The sequence below is a fragment of the Lagenorhynchus albirostris genome, chromosome 7 (assembly GCF_949774975.1).
Source record: "Lagenorhynchus albirostris chromosome 7, mLagAlb1.1, whole genome shotgun sequence".
Classification (NCBI taxonomy): domain Eukaryota; kingdom Metazoa; phylum Chordata; class Mammalia; order Artiodactyla; family Delphinidae; genus Lagenorhynchus; species Lagenorhynchus albirostris.
In genome coordinates this window covers 102349292-102362537 of record NC_083101.1, presented here as the reverse complement: position 1 = coordinate 102362537, position 13246 = coordinate 102349292, and the positions used below count along the sequence as shown (strand labels likewise).

Genomic DNA, 13246 nt, shown 5'->3' with positions numbered 1-13246 from the left:
TTTTTTTTAAAATAATCAAAAGGAGGTACTTTTCTGCTCTCAGGTTGAACAGATTTTCTAAGAGAAGCCAACAGCGGTCCCCTGAAGCAAACATTTCAGAAGAGTTCCCCCTAGTTCTTTGTTAGTCGCAAAGCAAACGCCAGAGGTCAACTGCTTCTTCCTCTGGCGACCTCAGCACACAGACGCTCTTGGCCGGCACTTACCCACAAGGCTTTGGGTGCGCGGGGGACTTCTGCGGTGGATCCTGTGGGCAGCCATCTTTGACTTTGCACAGGGGGGTGGTTTAAGAAGATTTCTATGTTACCTAAAATAAAAAATAAAAAAAAAAACAGCTTCATAAATCTAGTTATCCTTCTGTCGGGGAGAAAAACCTTCTGCTCCATAGCAGTCAGAGAGAAGCCCTATTTCAAGCGTACAGTGGGGACCCAGGAATGTGATGCTGGGTCGGCCCCAGGGACTCCCACGTTCCCACGGTGCCCACACATCATACTCATTCACCCCAATCATGCACGGCCCGTGGAGCACAGAGGGACGTGTAAGAAATGCTCCCGGTCATGAGGAAAAAATCTGACACGGGAGAACCCAGTTTTCATACGATACAGATAACTGAGACACAAAATTATGCTTCGGAAATGTCCTTAATCCATTAAGATATTCGGCATCTTGGCAAAATGGCAGGGAGGGAAGGTCTCTGAGTGTCCTTGCTGTGCTGTCTGGTATTCCATTAGAAAGCAAGGATTGATTAGAGTCCTTTGTGTGAAAGAGATGAACATGGGGAAAAAAATAAAACAAAATAAAAGGGACTTCCCAGGGTCCTGTGATAAAAATGGTGTTGATTCCCTGTGAAAAACTGTTAAACTTAACAGCCGAAAATGTTTCCCTCTGATCAGAAAAGATAATGCGTTCAGCTCCCTCTTCTGCCTCACCCTATGGCCGCCAGGCAGGGTGGGGATCTGGGGACAACGCGGTGGCCAGGCAGAGCTGGACCTGGGCTTCAGGAGTCTGTGGAAGGAGATCTGACTTTGTCTTAAAGGGAAAAACTGTCCCGCAGAACAAGGTCAAATTCTCCCTGTCGTCCTTAGACATCTGCCCCATGGACGAATGATGTTCTACCCTCAGGTGTGGCCCTAAAGCATCGCTCTGGCCAGAAATGACATGAGAGAAGAGGGAGGGAACGAGACACATGGAAAGCACCAGGGTCTAATCTGAGGACTCACAGATTTCCAAAAATAAATCCACTGTCCACCCCAGATCGTGGAAGGGCTCTCAGTTAGAAAACTGACACAATTTAGCTACTTCTCACCAAACAGCAGTAATGCAAGCATAGAGGTTTGCAAAATAAGTGTGAACAGACTCCTGGCTTCTTCTCTTGGAAACTTCTCTTTATCCAAGGGAATGCCAAGCACTCCTGAAGGCAGCCTGCTGACTTCCTCCTCTCTTCATGATTCTTTTTCTTTTTCCCTCTCCTTTTTCAATTTTTCTTCTACTCTTCTCCCAATTCCCCTCTAAGATTTGAGCCTCAGAGCCAGGAGAGGAGTCTGATAAGGTTTGGGAAGAAAACCTTTCCAATCTCTGGTCCTGGCCATGGAGCCTGAAGAATTTTTGAGGCATTAAGTCATTAACCTCTCAGCACCTTTGAGTGTTTAGAGACACGTGCTACCGTTATCTCCCATTTTATAGCAGGCACAACAGAGGCAAACCACAGTTTAAAGACTTGCCCAAAATATCGGAGTCAATAAACTAGCGAGAGACGCACACACCCTTCCGCACTCACTACTCACTTCCAATCAACTCATTTATTGTCAAACGCTCACTCGCTTTTAGTTTTAATCCCCATGCCATTAACATGGGAGCCTGGAACATGCTGACTTTGTAACAGCTGGCAGAACCACAATCATTTAGGATGGAAAGTAAACAGCATCTTATTCTCAGAAGGGGAGACAGGAGGTCAGCGGAGAGGGAAACCGCAGTCGTGAACCGGCCAGCGTGAGGCGGGCTGAATGCAGGGGCTCTCGCCGATGGGGCTGCAGGGCACAGTCTAGGGCTGTGGTCTGAGATGCTCTGACTGATCTTTACATGATCTCCATCCTCCAGGTCATCTCCTGGTACCAACGAGGGAGGTGTTGCTCAGATCCCAAGTCCTTAACTGCTCCTCATTTTTGCCATTGGGCAGACTCCCCTATGCCTCCTCTTAAACACCTATCTCCTATATTCCAAATTCTGGCCAAAGCTAACGCTTCATTGGGTGGGGGCGGGGGGGGCGCGCGAAGAATGCAACCAAGAAAAGACAGGATTTGGAGTTAGGCAGACCTGTCTGCAAATTCTGATTCCACCACTCACTGTAGCTATACAGCTAGAGGGCAAGTCACGTGGACTCTCAAAGACTCACTTCCCTGCCTGCCATGTGGGGATAACAACGCCTAGCACAGAAAACCGCCCTATAGAAGAAAGGCTGAAAGGCGTTTGTATAGTGGCTACCACATGCCTGGCACAGTCCAGGGACTCATAGTTCCTTTTTATTTTCTAGCTTGCATTGAAAACTCAAACATGATTAATTTTATCCAATGTCCCTGATACTTTATCTTGTTAACAGCTAAGAAACAGTATTCTACAAAAATAAAACTACAGAAAAGGAAGGAAGGAAAGAAGGAAGGAAGGGAGGAAGGAAGGGAGGGAGTGAGGGAGGGAGGGAGGGAGGGAGGGAGGGAGGAAGGAAGGAAGGAAGGAAGGAAGGAAGGAAGGAAGGAAGGAAGGAAGGAGGGAAGGAGGGAGAAAGCTGCCAACCAGTACAGCCTCGAGCAGCAAAGCATGCTAGGATTGGGTGTGGAGTAGGAAAACAGAGCTGGAAATCTTGTTTCCTAATACACACTACCTCGGTGACCTTGGGCAAGGTACTTACCTTCTCTTTGGCTTTCTTCTCTTTAAAATAGCTTTATAATAATAATGCCTACCTCATAAGATTATTTTGAGCATTCAATGTAATAACGGACACAAAGGCATCTAGCACAGTATCTGGCACTTGACAAATGCAAAAAAAAAAAGTGCTGACTGAATTTAAATGTCAATTCTAAGATTATTCACATAAGCCCTCCTAGGGAGGATAACTCAGTTTCCTCACCCGAAATAATCAGAAGAGCCGTGCTAGCTCAGAGTGTGCAGTGCAGAATGTCCTAGAAGGACATGAAAGCCTCACTGTATAGTTACAAAGTTAAGTTGTTCTTATTAAAATAAGCTCACCAGACTGCATGGGGACAGAATCAAATCCAATCCACCTACAGCAGAACAAGAAGCAATGAGCCTGCTCCTCAGCAAGAAACGATAAATAATTCAACAAGATGGAGATGTTAAGAGTCTTCCAATTTTTCTTCTGCTGGTGACAAATCCTGGTCACATTTCCCCAAACAGTAATAGAATATAATCTCACAAACTGAGGGGGAAATAGAGCATGCTGGAAATGCAAGGACGTATGACAATTCTTTTCCTAATATCAGTCTTTGGTGATCTCTTCCTTGATTTGAATTCCTTTAGCGTTGGGTTTACAATCTGCACAACATCATTACTGAATGAATTATCCAACGCCTTGGAATGATTCTCTTTCTAACTTGAAATCGTTCTCTTAACAAGTATAATGGTTACCATTTATTGAGCACTTACTCTGTGCCAGGCATCATTTTACCATTTCATTGTCACAGCAATCCTCTAAATCAGTGCTATCATTATGCTCATTTCAAGGGTAAGGACCGAGATCCAGAAACGTTAAGCAGCTTGTCCAGTGTCACACGGCTAACAGTGACACAGCGAAGATTTGAATCCAGACAGTCTGATTCCAGGGCACAGACTCTTCATCCTTGTCTGGTGCATATTCCCAGGGCACATGCATCTCGAGGACCAAGGGTGCACCTTCCACCAAATTTGCTTCCCCATACTTCCTACAATGGCTCTGAGAATTAAAAGGTGCTGAGTAGATGACTGGAAAATCGAATGCCAAAAGCACATTCGGAGGCCTCCACTAAAAGACTTCGCACGCACAAATCACCATCTAGGACCACTGCATACAACTACACTGGCTGCGCCCTGCACAACCCCAGGGGGCGCCCTTCACAAAGACTGCAATACAAAGGAGCCTGCTAGAACCAGGAGCCATGTGTCTCTCGCCATTTCAAGCCAGAACCACTTCCCAAGCCCTCTTCAGTGCCCTCTGGCCCAGACGCATCCCCGCTACCAAACAGGAACATTTAGATTTCTGGAAGTAAGCAGTGGTGTTGCGTACATCTTTTATATCTCAATGCTTTGCACGCAGAAGACACTTGATGAATATGTACTGCAGAAAACACAAAAGGAACTTCTGGCTACTTCTCATTTTCTAGATCAGAAAATAAGTTGAAGCTCTGAATGTGTCCTCCTGTGATCAAACACAAACACTATAGTGATCAGGAACACTTGATCATGGAATTATTTTTATTCACATCAAACTTACCTAATTAGGTCGTAATACTCGGTACCAGTACAAATGAGAGCTTTACATCAGGACCACAGGTACACAACCCACTGTAGTGTGGAGTGGTGGGCCAGCACGTCTAGCGGGTAGGGACACAGGAAGGTTAGGTCACGTTGCATTACTGGCCAAAGCCTCTTCAGCATAACCACAGAGATCAGGATTCCCCCAAATACCAACTTAACTCTGTGGGTCAGGGTAGCCCAGATGTGGGACTACCCCTGCGTAGACTTTAGGTCGTACCTGAGTGGTTTAAAAACACAGATGCACATGATAGGAAAATTTGCATCTCCTTGGTTGCCTTTTAATAATTCTGATTAAATCAAGTGGGAAATCTGCTTTTACAACTTCTCCACCACTTGTTAATCAACTTTTTTTTTAACAAAAAATAAATAAAATAAAAAAACAGCAGGGCTCAACTTCAGAGCTTTCAGCACTCAAGTGAATCTGGCGAGAAGTTAATAACGTTCTTTTTGTTAATAGTTACCTTCTATGTTGGCCAATGATACTGGCTACCAATATACGATAGTGCTATAAAGGTTTTAAATAAATGTACTTAAGTTTAAAACATTAGTTGATTTAAAGAAAATATAGCTGTACATAGCTATGGGGAAAAAATGTGAAAGTGGCAAATTAATGAATGAAGATGGGGAATCACAGCCAACAGCCTGTGAAGACAGAAGATGTTAATCCAGGTGACCCAAGGAGCTATGCAGAGTGGAGGAAGAGACAGGGAAGCCTGGAGGATTAGTGACATAAACAACTGCCTAACGTCCTGCAGGTGAAATCTGGGCTCCTGGGTCAAGTGATTACAGGAGGGACAACTACAGAGTGTGAGCATTACCTGCAAACCTCGGGGGAGACAAGAGCTTCAGGTGCCCCAAGAGATGGCAGGAAAGTGGGGGAAAGATCGAATGTCTGGAGAAGTATAAAAACCCGGGGGCTCAGTTTCAGACAAGCACAGTGTGAAGGTAATAAACACACAGAGGAAAAAGCCCCAGGGCACCATCGCAAGACCACTGAACTGGGAACCAAGAGGACTTATTTTAGTTCCAACCATGCTGTCTCTAACTGTGTGGCCAAGGCAGACCCCCTTTCTGGGCCTCAGTTTCTTCAACTGTGAAACATTCCCACCCCCGCCAGTACCTCCATCCTCTGGCTCTGTGTCCTTCCATAAGTACACGACCAACATTTCCAATCTGGTATCAGGAGACACCATTTAAAAGAGACAATATATTTGCTTTGAGAATACTCTCTCTTCCCCAAACAACCTCCCCCTGATGCGTGTACACACACACACACACACACACACACAATCACATTTAGAGTTATAATCATTTGACTGTTAATATAATCACTGGCAAATGTCGGTCATAAATACTCAGTGCTAACGGTGTCGGATTTCCTGGTGGGCGTTGAGGAATGCGCCTGGTGGGTGGTGGAGGGGAGCCACTTTTCCAGGGAAGTTCAGAAGGATTCACCACCCACCTATACCTCCGTGGCCTTTCAAACAACACCAACACTCTCTTCTGGCCGGACTGGACAAGTCCCACTTTCCTTCAACTGGAATTTACCACTCACTATAGCCTCTTGGCAAAAGTACTCCGACTTGTAATGTTGGGAGATGCACAAGGCACAAAAAAATCATAACGCTTCTCTCTTGGGAATTAAAAAAGGATAGACTTCTGTCATGGTAAATTGAGGTTTCGATATTGCTTTCATGAGACCCAACCAGAATTCCCCCTCTGTTTATTGCCCACTGCAGGGCTATTGCACTGCCATAAGGTGTTGAAATGGCAAACTAAAAAGGAAGCAGCCTAAAAATAAAACCAAACGACCACAAGTATTTACTGGGCATCTACTATCAACTGTGCACAGAGGGAAAAAATACGGTTCCTGGAATCAAGATGCTTGTAACTGGGCCGAAGAGTAAAGGCTAATAAGTACAGAACAATGAAAGAGAGAAACGGTACACGATTGAGCACAAAATTAGGTGACTTCCATTGAAGACAACCTTCACTTTCACTGCTTGCCCCCTCAGCCATTCTCCACATCTCGGGCACAGTCACTGTTCCAAATCATAAGTCTAACCGTGTTACTTCCTGTTTAAAGCATTTCAGCAGCTCCTCCTCCAGATGAAGTCCATATTCCTCACCTTGGTTTTAAAGGCCATTCAGGATTGGGCCTCTGCTTACCCTTGAGGTCTCGTTTCTCACCACTCTCCTTCTTCCCCGGCCCTCCATCTGTGCCTGGAAGTTTGCACGGCTCCCAAAACATTCGGGGATTAGACATCACTCCCTGTGCTTTGTTCCTTTCCCAGCATGCCTCTCTACTCACGCTGCTCTCTCTGCCTGGAATATGTACACACACACACCCATCTTGCTGACCACTGCCCGTCCTTCAAGTCTTAGCTCAAACATCACTTACCCATGGGGGCCTCTCCCACTGTTCCCACAGCCTCCAGTCCTCCTACAACACAGGATTTACTGTGCCATATTGTATTTGTTTAACTGGCTATTGCCACCATTCTGCTTTAAGATCTACAAGGCCAGGAACCATGATTGTCTTAATCAACACGGTAATCCCTCCTCTTAGCACAATGCACATTTTAGGACTTCCCTGGCAGTCCAGTGGTTAAGACTCTGTGCTTCTAATGCAAGGGGGAGCGGGTTCAATCTCTGGTCGGGGAACTAAGATCCCACATGCCGTGTGGCACGGCCAAAAAAAAAAAAAAGAAAGAAAGAATGCACATTTTAAGTGTTCATTCAATATGTTTAAATGAATGAACGTGCGCCCTTGATAGTTAGAGAAAATGAAGATTAATAAGGACCAGAATGCAAAGAAGGGAAGACAGCACGGAAAAGGTACTACTTAACTTGGACCTTATGGGTGCGTAGGATTTTGGACAGGGAGAAAGGAGATTAAATTATGGTCAACAGTATAGGTGAACCGCTTTGAACTATATCCAACACATGGAGGGTGTTCAACTAATTGTCAACTAATGAATTAAAACAATGAGTAAACAAATGGCTGTCTTGATGAAAGGAACAAAAAATAACATGAATTAAAGTGTTTTTCTGAAAACATGAAACGAATGCCCTTTATCAACATCCCCAAACATATGGTAACAGAGTATGTGAACGGAGGTGGAAGAGTTATCAAGAGATCACAAATAACCAGCACTTGCCATGTCCCATGTCATTTCTGACATCCTCCAACCCTACTCCACCTGAATGTTTTGTTGTTATTTCTAAGAGGTCCAGGAATCTAGAAAAATGTCTCCCAGTTGCCTTTGGACTTTAACTGTATACGTTCGATGAGGTTTTTTCCCACAATGCTCGCCTTAAAACAAAAAGAAATGCAGTCTTTCTAGCAAAAGTATACCCAGCACAGACGACACTGACAGTTACTTCAAAGCCAATCTCAAGACCGTGTGTCAGATGTGACAGGTTCTGAGCTCTACCCTCTTCTCGAGTGCTGTGGATTATCCTGGAATTTTTTATTTGGTTTGCAGTTCTCCTGACTGCAGGCCTTGATTAATAGGGAACATGAAGCCCTGTTTAGAAAAATTCAATACATTATGCTCTCGTCTAATACCTCCTGAGCAACTCTTTTGCAAACCCACATTGCGGTGTTCACGTTGACTCTCTCCTCTGAGGGTCTGAGGGGCCAGGAGGCGGGGGACGTGAAGAGAAAGAAACCAGTTTCTTGGCCGTTTCTCAACAATAGCTCCAGCTCCCCAACCCCTCCAAAAAAAAAAAATCTTTTACATAGTTGCTCTAACCAAGAAAATATGCACAGCTTCCTGACAGATTGGATAATGTGGAGATTTGAGAAAATTGTGCAATTCGCCTTATTTTCATTTCACCCCCTAAATGCTTTCGGTGCAAGTACAACTTCCATCCACACATAATAGTAGTTTCATTTTCTTAAACTGACAAGTGGGGTCAGGGAGCAGTAGTCGAGCAGGGGCACTTTTTTTTTTTAAGGCAGGGGACATCACAATGACGCCCAATCTTGTTTGGGGCTGCCTCTCTTGGTCACTGCTCAATTGCAGTCTGATCTCTCTCAGCAGAAGCTCCAGCTGACCCAGCTTCATTGAGATTAGATATTCCTGGACAACACGAGGAAACCTTCCAACTTGCACGTTGGAGAATCAGAAGGAACCAGAATCCTAGCTCATGGTTGCCAAGAAACTCTATATGATGCAGGTGCAAATCATTTTTCCCCCTCTTTTAAATTCAGACTCATTAAAATATGTATTTTGCAAGGGGATTAAATTCAAACATCTGGGAAAGGGGGAAAAGAATATCCACAACTCTCAAAATACTTTTTTTACTTGGTTTCAGATTTTGATTGTCTCGTTTCTTTTAGGTTGTGGCTAAGAGGCTGCTTGCTGGTGGGATGACAGAAAAGGGCAAGGAGAGAGTTAGAAAATGACTTCCAAGGGCCCCCGACTTCATCAGCAGCCATAATTGTGGGAAAGTAACCCGAAGATGCCAAACAACAGGAAATTACCAGAAGAATCTGTCAGCACAATCAGCTGCTATTTTCATTGTTCTTTGGCAAATTTATACACAGTCGGGAACACCTGGGCTGGCCTGCAGCCCAGGTTTGACTAATTGCCAGGGGAGAGGAGTCGTCATTTGTCTTCGGAGGGATTTCCTCCGTTCGCTCCTCAAAACATGTGGTTTCACTTTTCCCCTCTCTCTGCAGGAAATGGCAGGACAGTGAGACGCAAAATAAATGAGTTCACTTCCAAGAGGTTGCCTCCTAAGAGGCCACTCCAAAAATAACTGTCTTGTGAGAGGTTGTTAATAACCAAGATTCTATATACTGTCCTCAGAAAACAACATTTCAAAGGCACAATGATTTCCACCCCCAGCCCCTTTCCTTCCAAACGCAGTGCACATTAAAAATAAAAGCCATGGGAGACTAGAGAAGTAATCAAGTGCTCCGTCTTCTGGAGTTTGCAAAGCCCCTCTCCTTGGAGTATAACTGCACCCAAAGCCTCGTCCCTGACAAGTGAAAGGTGAAACTGGAATAGGAAGGGATGTCAGCCTCCCTTGGTCTTCCTTGCTGCCCATCACCCACTTCCCTCTGACACCCGGCATCTCAGCCTCCCAGTAGTGACCCAGGGAGATTCCTCTAAGGCATGGACTGAGCCCTGCTCACCTTGGCGGCCCTGTGCCTGGCAAGGGGATGCTGCTAGGTCGGTATTTGTTGAATGAAGAATACTCAGGGGGTTGCACGAATCACCTGCTTTGTGGCAAGCTTCCTAGGAGTGGGTGTAGCTATTTTTAAATTTCTTGAACTTCAAGAGATCACCTTTTTACGAGAACCACCTGCCAGAGAGACAGCCTTCTCCCCTAACCTCTCTCCATATTTTTATAGGTTAACATACCACTACACACACACACACACACACACACACGCAACTTCTACCTCATACCCCTCACTTTATTACAAGCTCTGGCCAAGATATCCTACTTGGGTAGCAAAGTCATCTTTTATATTCCTTCTTGAAGCCAATAGAGCTTTCTAACTTAATTGCCTAGTATTTTAAATGTGCTGATTGGGAAATGTCACAGTGACAGTATGTTTCGCATTGAAATGTACATCCGCCTTTGGTATAGTTTCACCTGCGTTGTGTTCAACCTCTCCAGTGATTTAGGGGTTCTGGCATCACGTCAGCAAAGAATCAACTGCTTTTCCTTTCTTCCCTTCTTTCTTTTTTAAGGCATTTAGAGCATGCGGCAGATCATTACTACCCTCAGTGAAGCCAGCAACATTTGGGTTTGATTTGGTTTCAGCCGCAGACCCCTTTCTCAAAGTCGAGCGGCACTGTAATTCTAAACTGACCCACCTTTCCCCTAGCAAAGGTGAAAAAATGTTATGGAGCGTTTTACAACCCACAGCCCATCATTTATGCCGAAACACTGGGAGAGTTCAGACTTGGCTTATTTTCGCTAACTCAGAGCTGTTTTGACATGTTTATTTGTTTAATTTGTTTATTTTGACTAGCTCTGATTATAATTGGCAGCAGTGTGTAGCATTAACATTAGACAGTGTCTTAGACTTGTCTGTTACAATAATGCAGAAAGAATGTGAAGGAAAATCTACCCACTGCATAACAATGGCAGGCATGCAGGAAAACTATCAGAGATTTCTTCCACAAAAAGAAACGCAACCTCAGTTTTCAATGTTGTTTAAAAATTTACCCAACTGTGCAAACGATACTTGAACACTAATTATTTCCTTTATTCAATGAATCTGCCCCTCTGCTAAGATACTTGTACAACAGTTACTAAACGTGGAATTTAAAATAATCTAACCTTGGAATGTATTTTTTGAGATTTTTTAAATTCTTCTCTGGGCTCTTTACAAATCAAGGTACAATAATTACTCGGTAACACTGCACTGATGTTGGGAGGTTCACATGGTATCCAATGCAGTTTGTGGTTGAAAATGTACTTTCTGAATTCTTTGACTCAAAATCCCTGAACAATGAGATCTGTACCGCAAACAGACAAGTTCATCTGAATTAGGTAATTTCCCCTGGATTTCTGTCATGTTTGCCAAAACGATGGTCTATCACCTTAGCTTTCTTCTTGGTGCTTGCAAGGGTCTACATAAAGTCTGTTTCACAGGGTTGATCCACACTCCATATATATAAAAACGATATAATCCATTTTTAAAGGAAAAAAAAAATCTGTGTTCATTGTTCAGCCAGACCACACATGGAAGTCCCGGTGTCCTTTACAAGCATTAGTCCTAAGCCAGTTAACGCTGTCCTGTTCCCCCAGCCTCATCCCTTGCCCTGGAGCTGAAAACTGTTTGTGCTCCTAGATGTGTCTGAAGGGGCATCTGGCCACAGCTCCTTAAACGGGAAAATAAGAAATCCGTTCATCTACATATTCTACTGGCAATTGTGCACCGAGCACAAACATGGTTTGCTCACATTTATTATCCCATAAATATTTTCCCCGTGCGCAGTATGGTATATTGCTGTGTGTGATCCTGACATGGAACGCCATATGTGCTCTGAGATGGGGGCCAAGTTCAGGTTGCCGAATCTGCGCCAAGCAGCCCAGAGGTCTCTGCTATGGAATATTTGCTCTAAGAAGCCTGGAGTCTCTGGACAATTGATCCCTCAGCTTCTATTTCCCTTTAGCTTAAATCAGACTTCTCTGGGGCAAGGAAACCTACCCTAAAAGCACAGGAACGGCCAGTTACAACGCGCTTTCCCTGAGGAGTTCCCTGTTGGGCTGTGTTTGAGGAACCAGCTCATGCTGTTGAAGGGAACTGGGAAGTCAGATTTCTCTTAGGAGGCACCAGAGTGTTCTTTTTAGGAGACTGAAAATGTTATTATTTTCCCCCCCAACTTCAATGACAGATAAAGGAATAGTGCAGGGCACAGGCTATGAGATCAGGCATCAGAATCAGTTCAAAAAATAAAATATGGATATAAACATCCAACTTGCTAAGAGACTCGATCTTAATTCTTCCCACCACAAAAAAGAACTGATAATTATGTGATGTGATAGAGGTGTTAGCTAACGCTCCAACGGCAATCATACTGCAATACATGAATGTGTCAGATCAACATGTTGTATGCCCTAAACTTACGCAATGTTGTATGTCAACTATATTTCAATTAAAAAAGAAACGGAGAAACAGCAAGGCAAAGTTCTGCCTTTCCCGAACTGCATTCTGAGTTTTCCAAGAGGAGAACAGAGGGGGATACAGGAAGGACAGAAATCCCAGATTTCTGAAGCACCCACCACACTCTCAGACACAGTCCCCACCCCCCATGTGCCTCTCCACTATGCTGAACCCTTGTGGGATAAGGTGCCACCCAGCCAAGCCTCTGGAAGAACGGGATTCAGGGGAAGAGAGAAGAGGGGTCAAGGAACAGGTAAATATCAAACGCACACGGTTCTCCAATATTTGCCGACGATACAGCCCAGGGGTACATAATGGAGATCAGAACACGGTCGTTCCTGCTTCTCCGGTTTGATGTATCAGCAAGTCTGACAATGAAGAGCCACCGTCTGGACGGAGAACTCGGAGAGCCTGCATCAAGGGGAGACTCAACCAGGGGCTCCCCACTTCAGGAGAACGGATAACAAGCATTGAAAAAGGAAGGGTTGGCCTTCCCTGGCGGCGCAGTGGTTGAGAGTCCGCCTGCCGATGCAGGGGACACGGGTTCGTGCCCCGGTCCGGGAAGATCCCACATGCCGCGGAGCGGCTGGGCCCGTGAGCCATAGCCGCTGAGCCTGCGCGTCCGGAGCCTGTGCTCCGTAATGGGAGAGGCCACAACAGTGAGAGGCCCGCGTACGGCAAAAAAAAAAAAAAAGGGAAGGGTTTACAATGTAACATTCACTTAGCTACTTGATTCAAAGAACTAAAACGCCTAACTCCCCACCACTGCCGCCACCCCAAGTACTGGGTTAACTGGTACTTCACCATATATCATGTTTTGCCCTGTCTGCCAACATCTTAGGAGAATCAGCCAGGACATAAAGATTTCAACCTCACACCCAGAGGCAGAGGCAAGAGTGGGAGATTCTTCCAAGTAGTTACGGATGTTTAGTCAAGAAAAAAACCGAAACGGCCCAAGATTTGTAACAAGGAATAACAAAAGAAAGTCCCCTTCCACTTTTTAAAAATTTACCGTCACCATACTTGTCACCAGTGTTAACGGAAGGGTAACGGGCGAGTCAGATATTCTATCTCTGATTTCCACTC

The 13246-nt window shown here is 44.8% G+C and overlaps 1 pseudogene; it reads right to left on the bottom strand.

Annotated features, from left to right (window-relative positions):
• Positions 1-211: 211 nt before the first annotated feature.
• Positions 212-13246, bottom strand: part of LOC132522692 (glycerol-3-phosphate phosphatase-like) — a 60254-nt pseudogene continuing 47219 nt past the window's right edge.